The 12,832-nt window shown below is 54.6% G+C and overlaps 1 protein-coding gene across 1 annotated transcript in view; it reads left to right on the plus strand.

Moving 5' to 3' along the window:
• Positions 1–1,887: 1,887 nt before the first annotated feature.
• The window catches only part of NLGN4X (neuroligin 4 X-linked), a 159,646-nt gene continuing 148,701 nt past the window's right edge, over positions 1,888–12,832 (plus strand). The window contains 1 exon segment of the mRNA XM_070402680.1: positions 1,888–2,231. The gene's annotated coding sequence lies outside the window, so the exon portion shown is untranslated.

Genomic DNA, 12,832 nt, shown 5'->3' on the forward strand with positions numbered 1-12,832 from the left:
TGGAGGGGACCAATGGAAAAAAAGGGGGGCCTCCATTAGCACCTGAGCGGATAAAAGAGCTGTGGTGCATTGACCCTGTGGAATATTACGCAGCCCTGAAAAAGGTAGGATCGCTTACCCTTGGAGACGGCACGGAGGGGCCTGGAGAGCATTGTGCTGAGCGAAATAAGCCAGTCGGAGAAAGACAAGTATCCCATGATGTCACTCCTACGTGGAATCTAGTGAACAAAACAGACCCAGAGACATAGAAGCACGAAGCAGACTGTGGAACCTCAGAGGGAAGGCGGGGGACGGTGGGTGGGTGGGTGGGAAGAGATCAACCAAAGGACTTGTATGTGTATATGGGTCACCCATGGACTCAGACAATGGGGTGAGGAAGGCCTGGGGTGGGTTCGATGGAGTCATGGGGGGGGGGGCGGGGGAGAAGGCATATGCAATACTTCCAACAATAAACATTTAATTAAAAAAGGGGGGGGACAGTCCTAACCGGTGTGGCTCAGTGGCTAGAGCGTCGGCCTGCGGACTGAAGGGTCCCGGGTTCAATTCCGGTCAAGGGCATGTACCTGGGTTGCGGGCACATCCCCAGTGGGGGGTGAGCAGGAGGCAGCTGATGGATGTTTCTCTCTCATCCGATGATTCTAACTCTCTATTCCTCTCCCTTCCTCTCTGTAAAAAATCAATAAAATATATTTTTTAAAAGGGGGAGTATCTGTAATCCTTTCAACAATAAAGACCAATTAAAAAACGAAATAACATTTTTAAAAAAGATGAAAAGGTTAAAAAAGGAAGAGAAAGCAAACATGCAAAAGGCATCGGTCCATTTGTCCGTCCGTCCGTCCGTCCGTCCATCACCTGGCCTCCGAGAGAGGCCCTTAACCTTTGCAAATCGTTATTCCAATTTGGCTTCCAGTCCGGCTCCCCGTCCCCCGCACCGCCCCCCCCCCCAGCCTGTCCCCTAATATATATCACTGTTGCCAATACAACAGCGGTTCTCAACCTGTGGGTCGCGACCCCTTTGGGGGTCGAACGACCCTTTCCCAGGGGCCGCCTAAGACCGTCGGAAAACACACATATTGTTTTTCTGATTAATCAATGATGTTCAATGTGTCACCATGAAAATCCATCCTGCAGATCAGATGTTTCCATGACGATTCATAACAGCAGCCACATGACAGTGATGACGTAGCCACGAGAATAATGTTATGGTTGGGGGTCCCCACAACACGCGGAACTGTATTCAAGGGTCCCGGCTTTAGGAAGGTTGAGAACCACTGTTTCCAATACAAACATCACTGTAGCGCCCAGAAAGAGTAACACATAGCTCATCGCTGCCCGCCCAGGTCACTGGCGAAGGAGTTAAAAGGCCGTTGCAAAACCCGGCCGGTGTGGCTCAGTGGTTTGAGCGCCGACCTCTGAACCCGGGAGGTCACGGGTTCGATTCCCGATCAAGGGCACAGGCCCGGGTTGCTGCGGGCTCCATCCCCAGTGGGGGGCGCGCAGGAGGCAGCGGATGCGTGATGGTCTCTCCTCATTGAGGTTTCTCTCTCTCTCTCTCTCCCTCCGTGTTGGGCGGGCAGGGTGTCTGCGGGGCGCATTGGGAATCCGGGAGCCTCTGGCCAGGTGGCCCCCCACCCTCCTCCCTGGCGCGCGCCCCGGGGCATCTCTGAGCTGCAGCCGCCTGCACCCCGCACCCTGCGCCGGGACGGGCTGCGCTCTGCACGGGCGCGCGTGCGGCCGGGGCCTCGGCAGCAGTCGTGCCAACCGCGGGCCTGGATTGGCTGCCGGCTCCCTGAATCCCATTCCGTTCGGGCCAATCGCGCGCGGGGAGCACCCGGGCTCCGCGGCCACTCGCTCGCGTCGCTCCCTTTCCTCGCCGACCCGGCTGGCTCGCTCCCGGGCCGGCCTCCGTCGTCGTCGTCGCTGCCGCCGCCGCCTGCGCGCGCCGAGCCGCCGGGCTCTCCAAGACCTCGCTCTGCCTGCCCTCCCCCGGCCGGCCAGCCTGGCCCCCGAGACCATGGGCGACCGTCCTGCGAAAGGGGGCGCCGGGGGTCCCCGCATTCCTTCGGAGACGCGGATCTAAAAGCTGGGGTTTGGAGAGCCCCCGGGCGCCCGCCCGCGCCGACTGCACCCGCCCCGCGCGCACCTCCCGCGCCCTCGCCGAGGTCTCCTAGGAACCGCTCGATGCGTAAAAACGCCGCTTCGCCCGTGTAGCTGCTCCCTCCACCGTGCAGGTAGGAGCTCCCCCCCTTTTTTATTTTTATTTTAAATGCTTTTTTCTTTCCCGTGTGCCTCTGGGTTATTTATCTTTCTAAGCCTTGGGAACATGGAGACTTTTTTTTTTTTCCTTTTTCCTTTCGGGTACGCGCTGCCCAGTCGAAGGCGGGTGAGCCCGCGACCTTACCAACGTTTGCGCTCGAGAATCCATCAGACTTTTTTTTTTTTTTTTTTTTTGCTTTTGGGTCTTTTATTCTGAAAAGAAAAAAAACAAAAAACAAAACGTGGACAGCACGCTCTCCCATCTGTCGCTGCATTTCTTCGGTGTGGGAGGCAGCATGGCCCCTTACGTAGGTTCCTGCCCGGCGTGTCTGATGCAAAAGCTCGCAGCCCCCCCCAGCGCCACACACAGAGAGGTTTGATTTTTTTGTTTGTTGGTCGGTTGGTTTGTTTGGACTTTAAAAAAGAAATCGGGGGGTTGTGGGGGGGGTGGAGGGACCGCCGCGATTTCCGGGGAGCCTTTGGCTGCCACCAGCCCCCTCGGACAAGGCAGGCAGGCTGGCGAGCCCCGCGCGAGGTGGTTACACAGTAGCGCCGTCTTACATACAAATAAACAAGAACCGTGTGGCGGGGAGCGGAGAAGGGGAAGGAAAGAGGAAAAAAAAAAAAAAAAAAAAAACATCTGCAGTGAAGGAGGGCAGACCGGAGCCGGCCGCCAGCTCGCTGCAACCCGGGGCTGGCGCTGCACGAGGCTGCGCGACTTGTGCAAACTGTGAGCTGCTGGGGGGGCTTCGGGTGCTGCCGGGGCTCGAAGGGAGCTCGCAGCTCCCGCCTCCCGGGGTGCTTTTGTGGGGGGGGAGGGAGGTTGGGGGGCACACGGGGCGGGGGGTTCACCCGAGAGGAGGAAGGAACACAGGCTTGGCTGGGGTTGCACGGAGCCGGCCCCCTCCCCCGCCTCCCTCTCCTCTGCGATGACGGCGTGTGTGATGGACGAAATAGCGCGCGTGATGGATGGACGGATGGATGGATGGATGGATAGATGGGGACCTGGCCCGCGTTGGCCCCGGGTTGGCCCGGGGTTGGTCGGGGTGCGATCGGGCCGCGCCGGGGACCCGGGGCGCAGACGAAATCGCGGCGGCTTGAGCGCCGTTTCTGCAAAGCTGGGGAGCGGGGCACCTGCCCCCCCCCCGCCCCCTTTCCCCGTCCGTGCGTGCATGTGTGTGTGTGTGTGTGTGTGTGTGTGTGTGTGTGTGTGACGGGGGAGGCAGGAGGCAGGAGGCGGAGGTGGGTGGATGGGTGGGTGGGTTGGGGGGGGGGGTGTTGCGAGTGGTTTGCTTCCTTCGTGGGAAAACCTTTGGGTCCGGCCTGCATCTCTCTCGGAGGGACACGCAGCGCCAGCCGAGCTGCCCACAAAAGTTGGAAGCTGCGGGGACCGGCGCCCGGGTCTCAGGAGAGCCCGGGTCCCCGGGCGCAGTGCCCATGGCGCGCACGGCCGGCCGGTCCCCATCCCTTGGCGAGGGGCTGGGGGCTGGGGGTTGGGGAGTGGGTTCCAGGGTGCAGACCACCACCCCCCCGCCCCCTTTCTGGTCTGGGCCAAGGCACCAAAAACCCGCATCCCAAAGCTCTGCGCTGTCCCGCGCTTCTAATCACCGCCTCCCCCCTCCCCCCACCCACCTCTCCACGCCGCTCGGCTCGCCCCCTCCCTCTCCAGCGCAAAAAACCGAGAGCTGAGCTCCCACCAGCCCGCAGCCTGCGGACGGGGAGCAGAGGGGGTGGGCAAGGGCCTGAGAGACGTAAAAAAAAAAAAAAAAAAAAGCAAGTGAACTCGAGTTCCACCCTCCCGCCCAGGCCGCGGCCCAGGCGCCCCGGGTCTCCGCACGCGCGCGCGCGCGGCGCGACCCGCGGAGACGCCGGGCCGTTGGGGGTGGGGGTGCGGCTGGGAGGCGCCGCCGGGCTGCGGGAGGATGCGGGGGGTCCCCGGGCCGGAGGAGGCCGGGGGGAGGGGCCGAGGTCCCGCCCGCGCCCCCACCCCGCGGCGGCCCCCTCCCCCCGCGCGCTCCAGGCCGCCAGCCGCCCGCCCGCCTCCCCGGGCGCACCCGCTCGCTTCCCCGTCTCCAGGACGCCCCCGTCGGCTGCGCGCTCGCCCCCCACCGGCCCCGGCTCCTGCTCGCCCCGCGGGGGACGGTAAGCTGCGTTCTCTGCGCCCGGGATGGGGGGCGGGGGGGGTGCAGCTCGAGCCGGCGCCCGGGGTTTGCGTCCCGGCTCGGGGCTCCGCGAGGCGCGCAGCTCTGGGCCCGGCGCCTGCTCGCCGCCAGACACAGCGCCCTTTCTTCCCGGAGCGGCGGGGGCGGCCTGGGGGGGGCGGGGTAGGGGTGCCTGCAGCCCCCGCAGCCCCGGGGCCTGGCCCGGGCCACCGTGGGAACAAATGTTCCGCTTGCAGGGGGGCGAGGGGCCCCGAAGGACCTCCGGGGTTGGAGTCGGGGGGGGGGGGGGGGCGTCCCCAGCGCCTTCCCCGGTGGCATTTTTTTTATTTGAATTTTTTTGGCTGCGGCTTTCCTTGTCTCTGGCCCTTTCCTCTCCGTGGGCCCGCAGGTGCGGGCCTCCCCTTCATCTTCGGAGGCACTAGGCGGCTATTTCGGGACCCGCAGAGGGAGGGGGTGCGGGCAGTAGCTTGGGGGTGGGGGCGGGGGGCTCCGGGGTTCGCCGCTGGGGTGGCCCCCGCCGTGCGCCCTGGGTTGGCTTCGCGCGCGCTCGCTCCGGCGAGGGATGTGCGCGCGCGCGCGCGCGTCTGGACTCGGACCCCGTGGCTGGGCCGGGTCTGGGGGTGCCGCGTGCGGATGGCCCCCCCTCCTTCTCCACCTGTGCTTTGCACCCAACTTCAGCTGGGGGGCGGGGGGGGGGGGTGAGGGTTGCTGCGTGGGGGAGGGGGGAGCTATCGAACCGGGGGTTGCTCTTGCGAACAGAAACCGCCAGGTGGTGATGTGGATTCTTCGTGTTTTTTTTTTTTTTTTTTGCTTTTTCTTTTCTGTTTGGTCAGTTGGGGGGACGGGTGTCCTGGGCTCGTAGCTTATGCGTTTGGAAAGGGATCCACCATCCCGAGCGCCTCGCGGGGACCTGTTTTCTAAATGTGGGGGGGGGGGTTTGGAGGGGAGGCGCGAGCCCGTTTCCTTATGGGGAGTCTGCACTTACCCTGATTGGAGGGAATGCAGATGGGGGCGGAGGGGAGGGAAGAGAGAGGAAAGGAAAGAAAAAATAAAAGTTTGGGGAGACCCGGTTATCCCGAGGAAGCGGGATTTGCAGTTTGGGTGGGAGCGCGCTCGCGCGCTTAAGGCGTTTGGGGTGGGGTTGTGGGGGGGGCAGGGACCCACTTACCAGCAAATTGCCTTTTTTGGGTGCGCGCAGGCTGGGGGCGGGGGGGGTGGGGAGCTATGGAGAACGATTCCCCCTGCCTGACCTGGGCTGTGGGAAGCGATGGCCAGCGATGGGATGGTGTGGACTGGGTCCCGGTCCATTTCTCCCTGTGGATGGAGAAGAAGAAGGTTGGGGGGGGGGGGGGGTGAGGCGCGCGCGCGCGCGCGCGCGCGCGCGCGCGCTCGGCCCAGGGTTGCAAGCCCATGCCTTCTTCCAAAAAAAAAAAAAAAAAATCTGCATTTTTAAAATTTGTCCCCCCAAAAAGAATTGCACCGACACCATTCATTGCAAATAATATTTACATATATTTTTTCAGATTACAAGATCAGTATTCTGTTACCCAAGAAAACGTAGGTGACTTATATATATGTGTGTGTGCATGCATGTCATCCACACACACACTAGTGGCCCCGGTGCACGAAATTCATGCACGGCGGGCGAGCGGGGTGTCCCTCAGGCCGGCCTGCACCCTCTCCAGTCTGGGACCCCTCGAAGGATGTCCCCCAGGGATCGGGCCTAAACCGGCAGCCGGACATCCCTCTGGCAATCCGGCACCGCTGGCTCCTAACTGCTCACCTGCCCGCCTGCCTGTCCGATCGCCCCTAACCACTCTCCCTGCCGGCCTGCTCGCCCCCAACTGCCCTCCCCGGCCGGTCTCCCGGTCAAATGAGCATATTACCCTTTTATTAGTATAGACAACACACACGTATGTATGTGGTTATGCCCCCCCAAATTTATCATTTTCCCCATCAGTATACAGGTATATGTGTAACTGTTGCATGTATGTACATCTTGATACGTAAGACGAAACTCGAGGTTTCAAATCACTGAGTTCAAGTGAGAAATTTATTATTATTTTTTAAAACTTTTTTTTTTTTGGAAAATCCAGTGATTGTGAGAAAGGGAGTTCATGATTGGTTTTTCATAGTAAAATCAGGGCTGGGCTGTCAGGCCGTTTTCCAAGGGATTTCGACAGAATTTTCTTGGGGGGAAACATTGTTCTTCTTTGTAATTTTCTGTTTCTCCTAAAGAAAACCATGCTGCATATACATCGGGCCCCTACCACCAGCCGCCCGCTAAATCTAAGAACAGAAATGATATCCGATCAATGAGCAATTGCTGCGTAAGGCGGACACACGAGGGTGATCCATGATAATTCAATTTACAAATGAATAGATTCGAGCCTTTTTTTTTTGTTTGTTTGTTTGGTTTATTTGTTTGGAATGTAGATGAATGATCAGCATAGGTTTTGTTTGGGTTTCAAATTTCTGAACGTGGCCTTTTAAAAACTTCGTTTTCTTTGTAGTAACTTGTGGATACTTTCTGGACTTTGCAGGATGATGTATTATTATTATTATGATGATGATGATGATGGTCTTAGGCGACCCCTGTGAAAGGGTCGTTCGACCTTTTGGGGGACTGGGGGAATATGGTCAGGATTTAGTTGAAATCCATTGCTCCATTTTATTTTATTTTTTTCCTTCTGGACACTGTATTTTTCAGAAGGGAGGCTTTATCTTCTGACTTGATGATGTGAAAGAATTCTAAGACAGGCGAGGCCTTCTAGGTAGCAGAAGTAACTGGTGTCAGGCCCGGCCGGCGTGGCTCAGTGGTTGAGCGTCGACTTATGAACTAGCAGGTCCCGGGTTCGATTCTCCGTCAAGGACACCTGCCTGGGTTGCAGGCTCGATCCCCAGTACGGGGCGGCCGATCCACGATTATCTCTCATCATGGATGTTTCTCTCTCTCTCTCCCTTCCAAATTTATTTAAACAAAAAAGAATATATATATATGTATACATATATATATATGTATATATATATATGTATACATATATATATATTTTAAATTTTATTTCATTGTTTAAAGTATTACAAATAGTAGCACATATGTCCCCAATAAAAATATATTTAAAAAAAAAAAAAACTGCACAGAAGATGCCTGCTATGTAGCAAAAACATGGCTCAGTGGTTGAGCGTCGACCTGTGAACCAGGAGGTCCCGGGTTCGATTCCCGGTCAAGGGCACAGGCCCGGGTTGCGGGCTCGATCCCCATTAGGGGGCGTGCAGGAGGCAGCCGATGCATGATCCTCTCTCATCATCGATCTTTCCCTCTCTCTCCCTTCCTCTCTGCAATCAATAAAAATACGTTTTTAAAAAACCCACCAATATCGATGTCTTAAAGGTCAGCTACCGGTTTCGGATCCACTGTTACAGCTCTGGCCCCTTCCCCTCCCGGAATATTTTCCAGGCTTTTCATTTTTGATTTTTTTTTCTCTAAACAACCTCCCTGAGGTCTTTCAAAGCCACCACTGTTCTCTGCTGAGTGAATGACAGGTCAGTAAGCCCCGCCTCCTTTTTTGGGGGGGTTGGGGGGGTGCAGGGCTGAGTCCCACAAATGAACAGGAAAAAAAACATCAACAAAAAAGTGGTCCACCCCCAGAAATTGGCCTTTTAGGGACTTTTTTTGTTGTTGTTGATTTGTTTTCCTTGGTTTCTATTATTTTTTAGGTTTATTGTGTGTTTTTTTAAAAAATATATCTTTATTGATTTCAGAGAGGAAGGGAGAGAGAGAGAAACATCCATGATGAGAGAGAATCATGGACCGGCTGCCTCCCGCACGACCCCTACTGGGGATGGAGCCCGCAACCCGGGCACGGGCCCTTGACCGGGAATCGAACCCGGGACCCTTCAGTTCACAGGCTGACGCTCTATCTACTGAGCCAGACCAGCTAGTTCCGGAGTTCCATTTTTAATTTTTCCTCTGGCTCTATTTTTGTTCATCAGTTGATGTTGTTCATTCGATTCCACAAATGAGTGAGATCATGGGATATTTATGTTTCTCTGACTGGCTTATTTCGCTCAGCATCATGCTCCCCAGGCCCCTCCGTGCTGTTGCAAATGGCTAGAGATCTTCCTTTTTCAGGGCTGCGTAGTATTCCACGGTGTCGATGGAACACTGTTTTTTATCCACTTGTCTACTGATGGGCACTTGGGCTGTTTCCAGATCTTAGTGCTTGTCAATGGCGCTGCCATGAACATCGGGGTGCATATATCCTTTCCGATGGGAGCTTTGGGTTTCTTAGGATAAATTCCTAGAAATGGGATCATTGGGTTAAATGGCAGTTCCATTTTTTTAAATATTTCTTATTGATTTCAGAGAGGAAGAGAGAGAGAGAGAGAGAGAGAAACATCAATGATGAGAGAGAATCATTGATCAGCTGCCTCCTGCACGCCCCCTACTGGGGATCCAGCCTGCAACCTGGGCCTGTGCCCTTGACCAGAATCAAACCTGGGACCCTTCAGTCCACAGGCCGACGCTCTATCAGCATCATGCTCCCCAGGTCCCTCCATGCTGTTGCAAATGGCTAGAGTGCTTCCTTTTTCAGGGCTGCGTAGTATTCCACGGTGTAGATGAACCACAGTTTTTCTTTATCCACTCGTCTGCTGTTGGGCACTCGGGCTGTTTTCAGATCTTAGCGATTGTCAGTGATGCTGCTATGAACGTCAGGATGCATATATCCTTTCTGATGGGTGTTTTGTGCTTTTTAGGATAGATTCCTAGAAATGGCATCACTGGGTCACATGGGAGTCCCCTGTTTAATTTTTTGAGGAAACTCCACCCTGTTTCCCGCAGTGGCCGCCCCAGGCTATACTCCCCACCCGGGGTCTTTTAAGGGCCTGGAATGAACATATCGGAGGGGAATTTCTCTCCCTGGATGATTTTACTCCACAAAACATCGATCCACAGCCCGGAAACTCGGCCCATGCATGGAAGGTGGGCCCTGGGAGAATCGGCCGTTGAACTAAGGCTTCGGATGTCAAACGTCAAGTGTTTGGTGTTGAGATCACCTATCCCAGGTGCTGGCCGGACCCCCCGGGCGCCCCTGACCTGTGGAAATCGGCCAATCGGTTGCAAGACTGACCCTGATGGTCCCCCAGGAGTGGCCTCCCCGAGTGAGCAAAGCAAACGCCAATAAAAATAAAATACTGAGTGAACTGGGGGTGGCCTGGACTCCACGGACGTGTAATTTAGGAAGGAAATGAAGACGCATGAACCCCAAGGCCTCATGGGAATGAATCTCGAGGATAGAAATCTTTATTTCAGCATAAAGGACACGTGATTTCACAGCTGCTCAGAAACGTGAGGAATTCGTGCACCAGTGGGGTCCCTCGGCCTGGCCTGCGGGATCGGGCCGAAACCGGCTCTCCGACATCCCCCGAGGGGTCCCGGATGGCGAGAGGGCGCAGGCCAGGCCGAGGGACCCCACTGGTGCACGATCAGGGCCGGGGAGGGACGCGGGAGGTTGGCCAGCCGGGCAGGGACCACGGGAGGGAGGGCTCCAGGGTGTGTCCGGCCCGTCTCGCTCTGTCCAGATCGGCGGGAGCCCAGCAGCAAGCTCACCTACTGGTCGGAGTGTGTGCCCCCTGGTGGTCAGTGCACCTCATAGCGACTGTCTGCCCCCTGGTGGTCAGTGCACGTCATAGCGAGCGGTTGAGCGGTCTTAGCATATCATTAGCATATTACGCTTTGATTGGTTGAATGACCAACCAGACAACCGGACACTTAGCATATTAGGCTTTTATTCTATAGGATTATGTTATGTAGCTCGGCCGGCGTGGCTCCGTGTTTGAGCGTCGACCTATGAACCTGGAGGCCAGGGTTCGATTCCCAGTCAAGGGCACAGGCCCGGGTTGCAGGCTCGGTCCCCCCTAGGGGGGCGTGCAGGAGGCAGCCGGTCCATGATTCTCTGGTTCATAGGTTGGTGGTCAGTTTGGGATCTTTAAGGAACGAATTAAGTTCAGGAAGCTGTGATTGATGCCGATAAGACGTATCCTGATGGGTAGAGATCGATCGATGAGCTTGTGGGCGTATATGCATGAGCCGTGGACACAGACGGTGGGGTGGTCAGGGTCCGGGGGGCAGCGAGCGGCTGGAAGAAGTTAATGGAAAAAAAGGAGGACCTGGTAATGCTTTCAACCATAAAGATAAAAAATAAGAGAAAGCCACACCTGGCGCATCGGTCTTCTATTCGCCCGAGTTCTGTTCTCCAGCTGTGACGAGCGGTCCCCATGGTGTCATGTTCCATGTTCGCTGTTTGGACGCCTCCCGGTGTTTGGGGTCAGGAGGGCGGGAGGGACTGGGATCGTGTTACCCTCTGATCGTCCGCGTGGCTGGGTCGGCTGAGCCGGCAGCTCTCAGCTCTGTGCCAGAACCAGGGCGGGCGTCGGGGATGGGAGACCAGAATCTTCCAGGTCCAATGCTTTTACTGTTTCCTATTGTTTAAATATCTATATCTATATCTATACCTATACCTATATCTATACCTATATCTCTATCTCTATCTCTATCTATATATCATCTATATCTATATCTATATCTATATATCTATATCTATATCTATATCTATACCTATACCTATATCTATACCTATATCTCTATCTCTATCATCTCTATCTCTATCTCTATCTATATCTATATATCATCTATATCTATATCTATATCTATATCTATATCTATATATCTATATCTAGTATATCTATATCTATATCATGTATATCTATATCTATACCTATATCTATATCTATATCTATATCTATATCTATATCTATGTCTCTATCTCTATATCTATATTATCTATATCTATATCATGTATATCTCTATATCTATATCATCTATATCTATATCATCTATATCTATATCTATATCTATATCATGTATATCTATATCTATATCTATATCATCTATATCTATATCTATATCATGTATATCTATATCTATATCTATATCATGTATATCTATATCTATACCTATACCTATACCTATACCTATACCTATATATCTATATCTATATCTATATCTATATATCTATATGGTGTCCCAAAATTCACGCAAGATTTGAATTTGGCGTGAGCATTAACAACAACAGCAACAAAAAATAAAAGCCTAATTTGACTTGGTTGATTGAATCAGATTCTAATATCTGTTGCCCTTGGATGTCAATCCCTTCGATTTGATCAGCATCACCAAGTACCAGTGACGGCCCAGGAGCAGGGACAAGGAAGACCCATGAAGACCGCGGCTTTGCGTCTGTGCTAGCAAAGCCGTGGAGGCCGTTGACCCGATGTGCTATTCCATACATAACCCTAGACTGTGTCCTTTATGAATCAATACAAAATTTACAATTTTTAGTTATAAACCTGTGTTTTCTATCAAAATTACTTCTTGCTTGAATTTTGGGACTATATATATATATATATACACACACACACACACACACACAAACACACACACACACACATACACACACACACACACACTGAGTGGCCAGATTATATGACCGGCCAGATTATGATGACCACCCCATCCATCCAATGAAGTGAACTCGTTATGCAAATAATAATCGATGCTAATAATAGCGGAATATGCAAATTGTCCAGGACGCCGTCACAGTAACAGTAACGACCAGCAGGCTGCCTGGGGCGTCAAGGCTGGCAGGGGGGTTAGTGCGGGATGAGCACATGACTGAACAGCAGGCTGTGTGGGGCGACCAGGCCGGCGGGGGGTGCAGTTGGAGGCAACCAGGCCGGCAGGGGGGGACAGTTGGGGGTGACCAGGCTGGCAGGGGGGCAGTTAGGGGTGACTAGGCTGGTGGTGGGGGCAGTTGGGGGCAACCAGGCCGGCAGGGGGGACAGTTGGGGGTGACCAGGCCAGCAGGCAGAGGCGGTTTGGGGTGATCAGGCTGGCAGGGGGGAGCAGTTAGGGGCGATCAGGCCGGCAGGGGGGAGCAGTTAGGGGCGATCAGCAGGCAGGCAGGTGAGCAGTTAAGAGCCAGTGGTCCCGGATTGCGAGAGGGATGTCCGACTGCCGGTGTAGGCTGGGATCGGGCCTAAACCAGCAGTCGGACATCCCCCGAGGGCTCCCGGATTGGAGAGGGTGCAGGCTGGGCTGAGGGGACCCCCACCTCAGTGCACGAATTTCGTGCACCGGGCCTCCAGTAAGAATAATAATAATAAAACCTTGAGAGTATTTGCTTAGGAAGTTTTCAGTATTCAGTAATTTTGGACGCGTCAATGGAGGACGGATGGGGTGGCCATCATCATCTGGCCACTCAGTGTATATATTTTTACTGATTTCAGAGAGGAAGGGAGAGGGAGTGAGAGAGAGAAACATCCATGATGAGAGAGAATCACAGACCGGCTGCCTC

Source organism: Myotis yumanensis, unplaced genomic scaffold (assembly GCF_028538775.1).
Source record: "Myotis yumanensis isolate MYYU_CA2020_CCGP unplaced genomic scaffold, mMyoYum1.0.hap1 SCAF_24, whole genome shotgun sequence".
In the NCBI taxonomy this organism is placed as follows: domain Eukaryota; kingdom Metazoa; phylum Chordata; class Mammalia; order Chiroptera; family Vespertilionidae; genus Myotis; species Myotis yumanensis.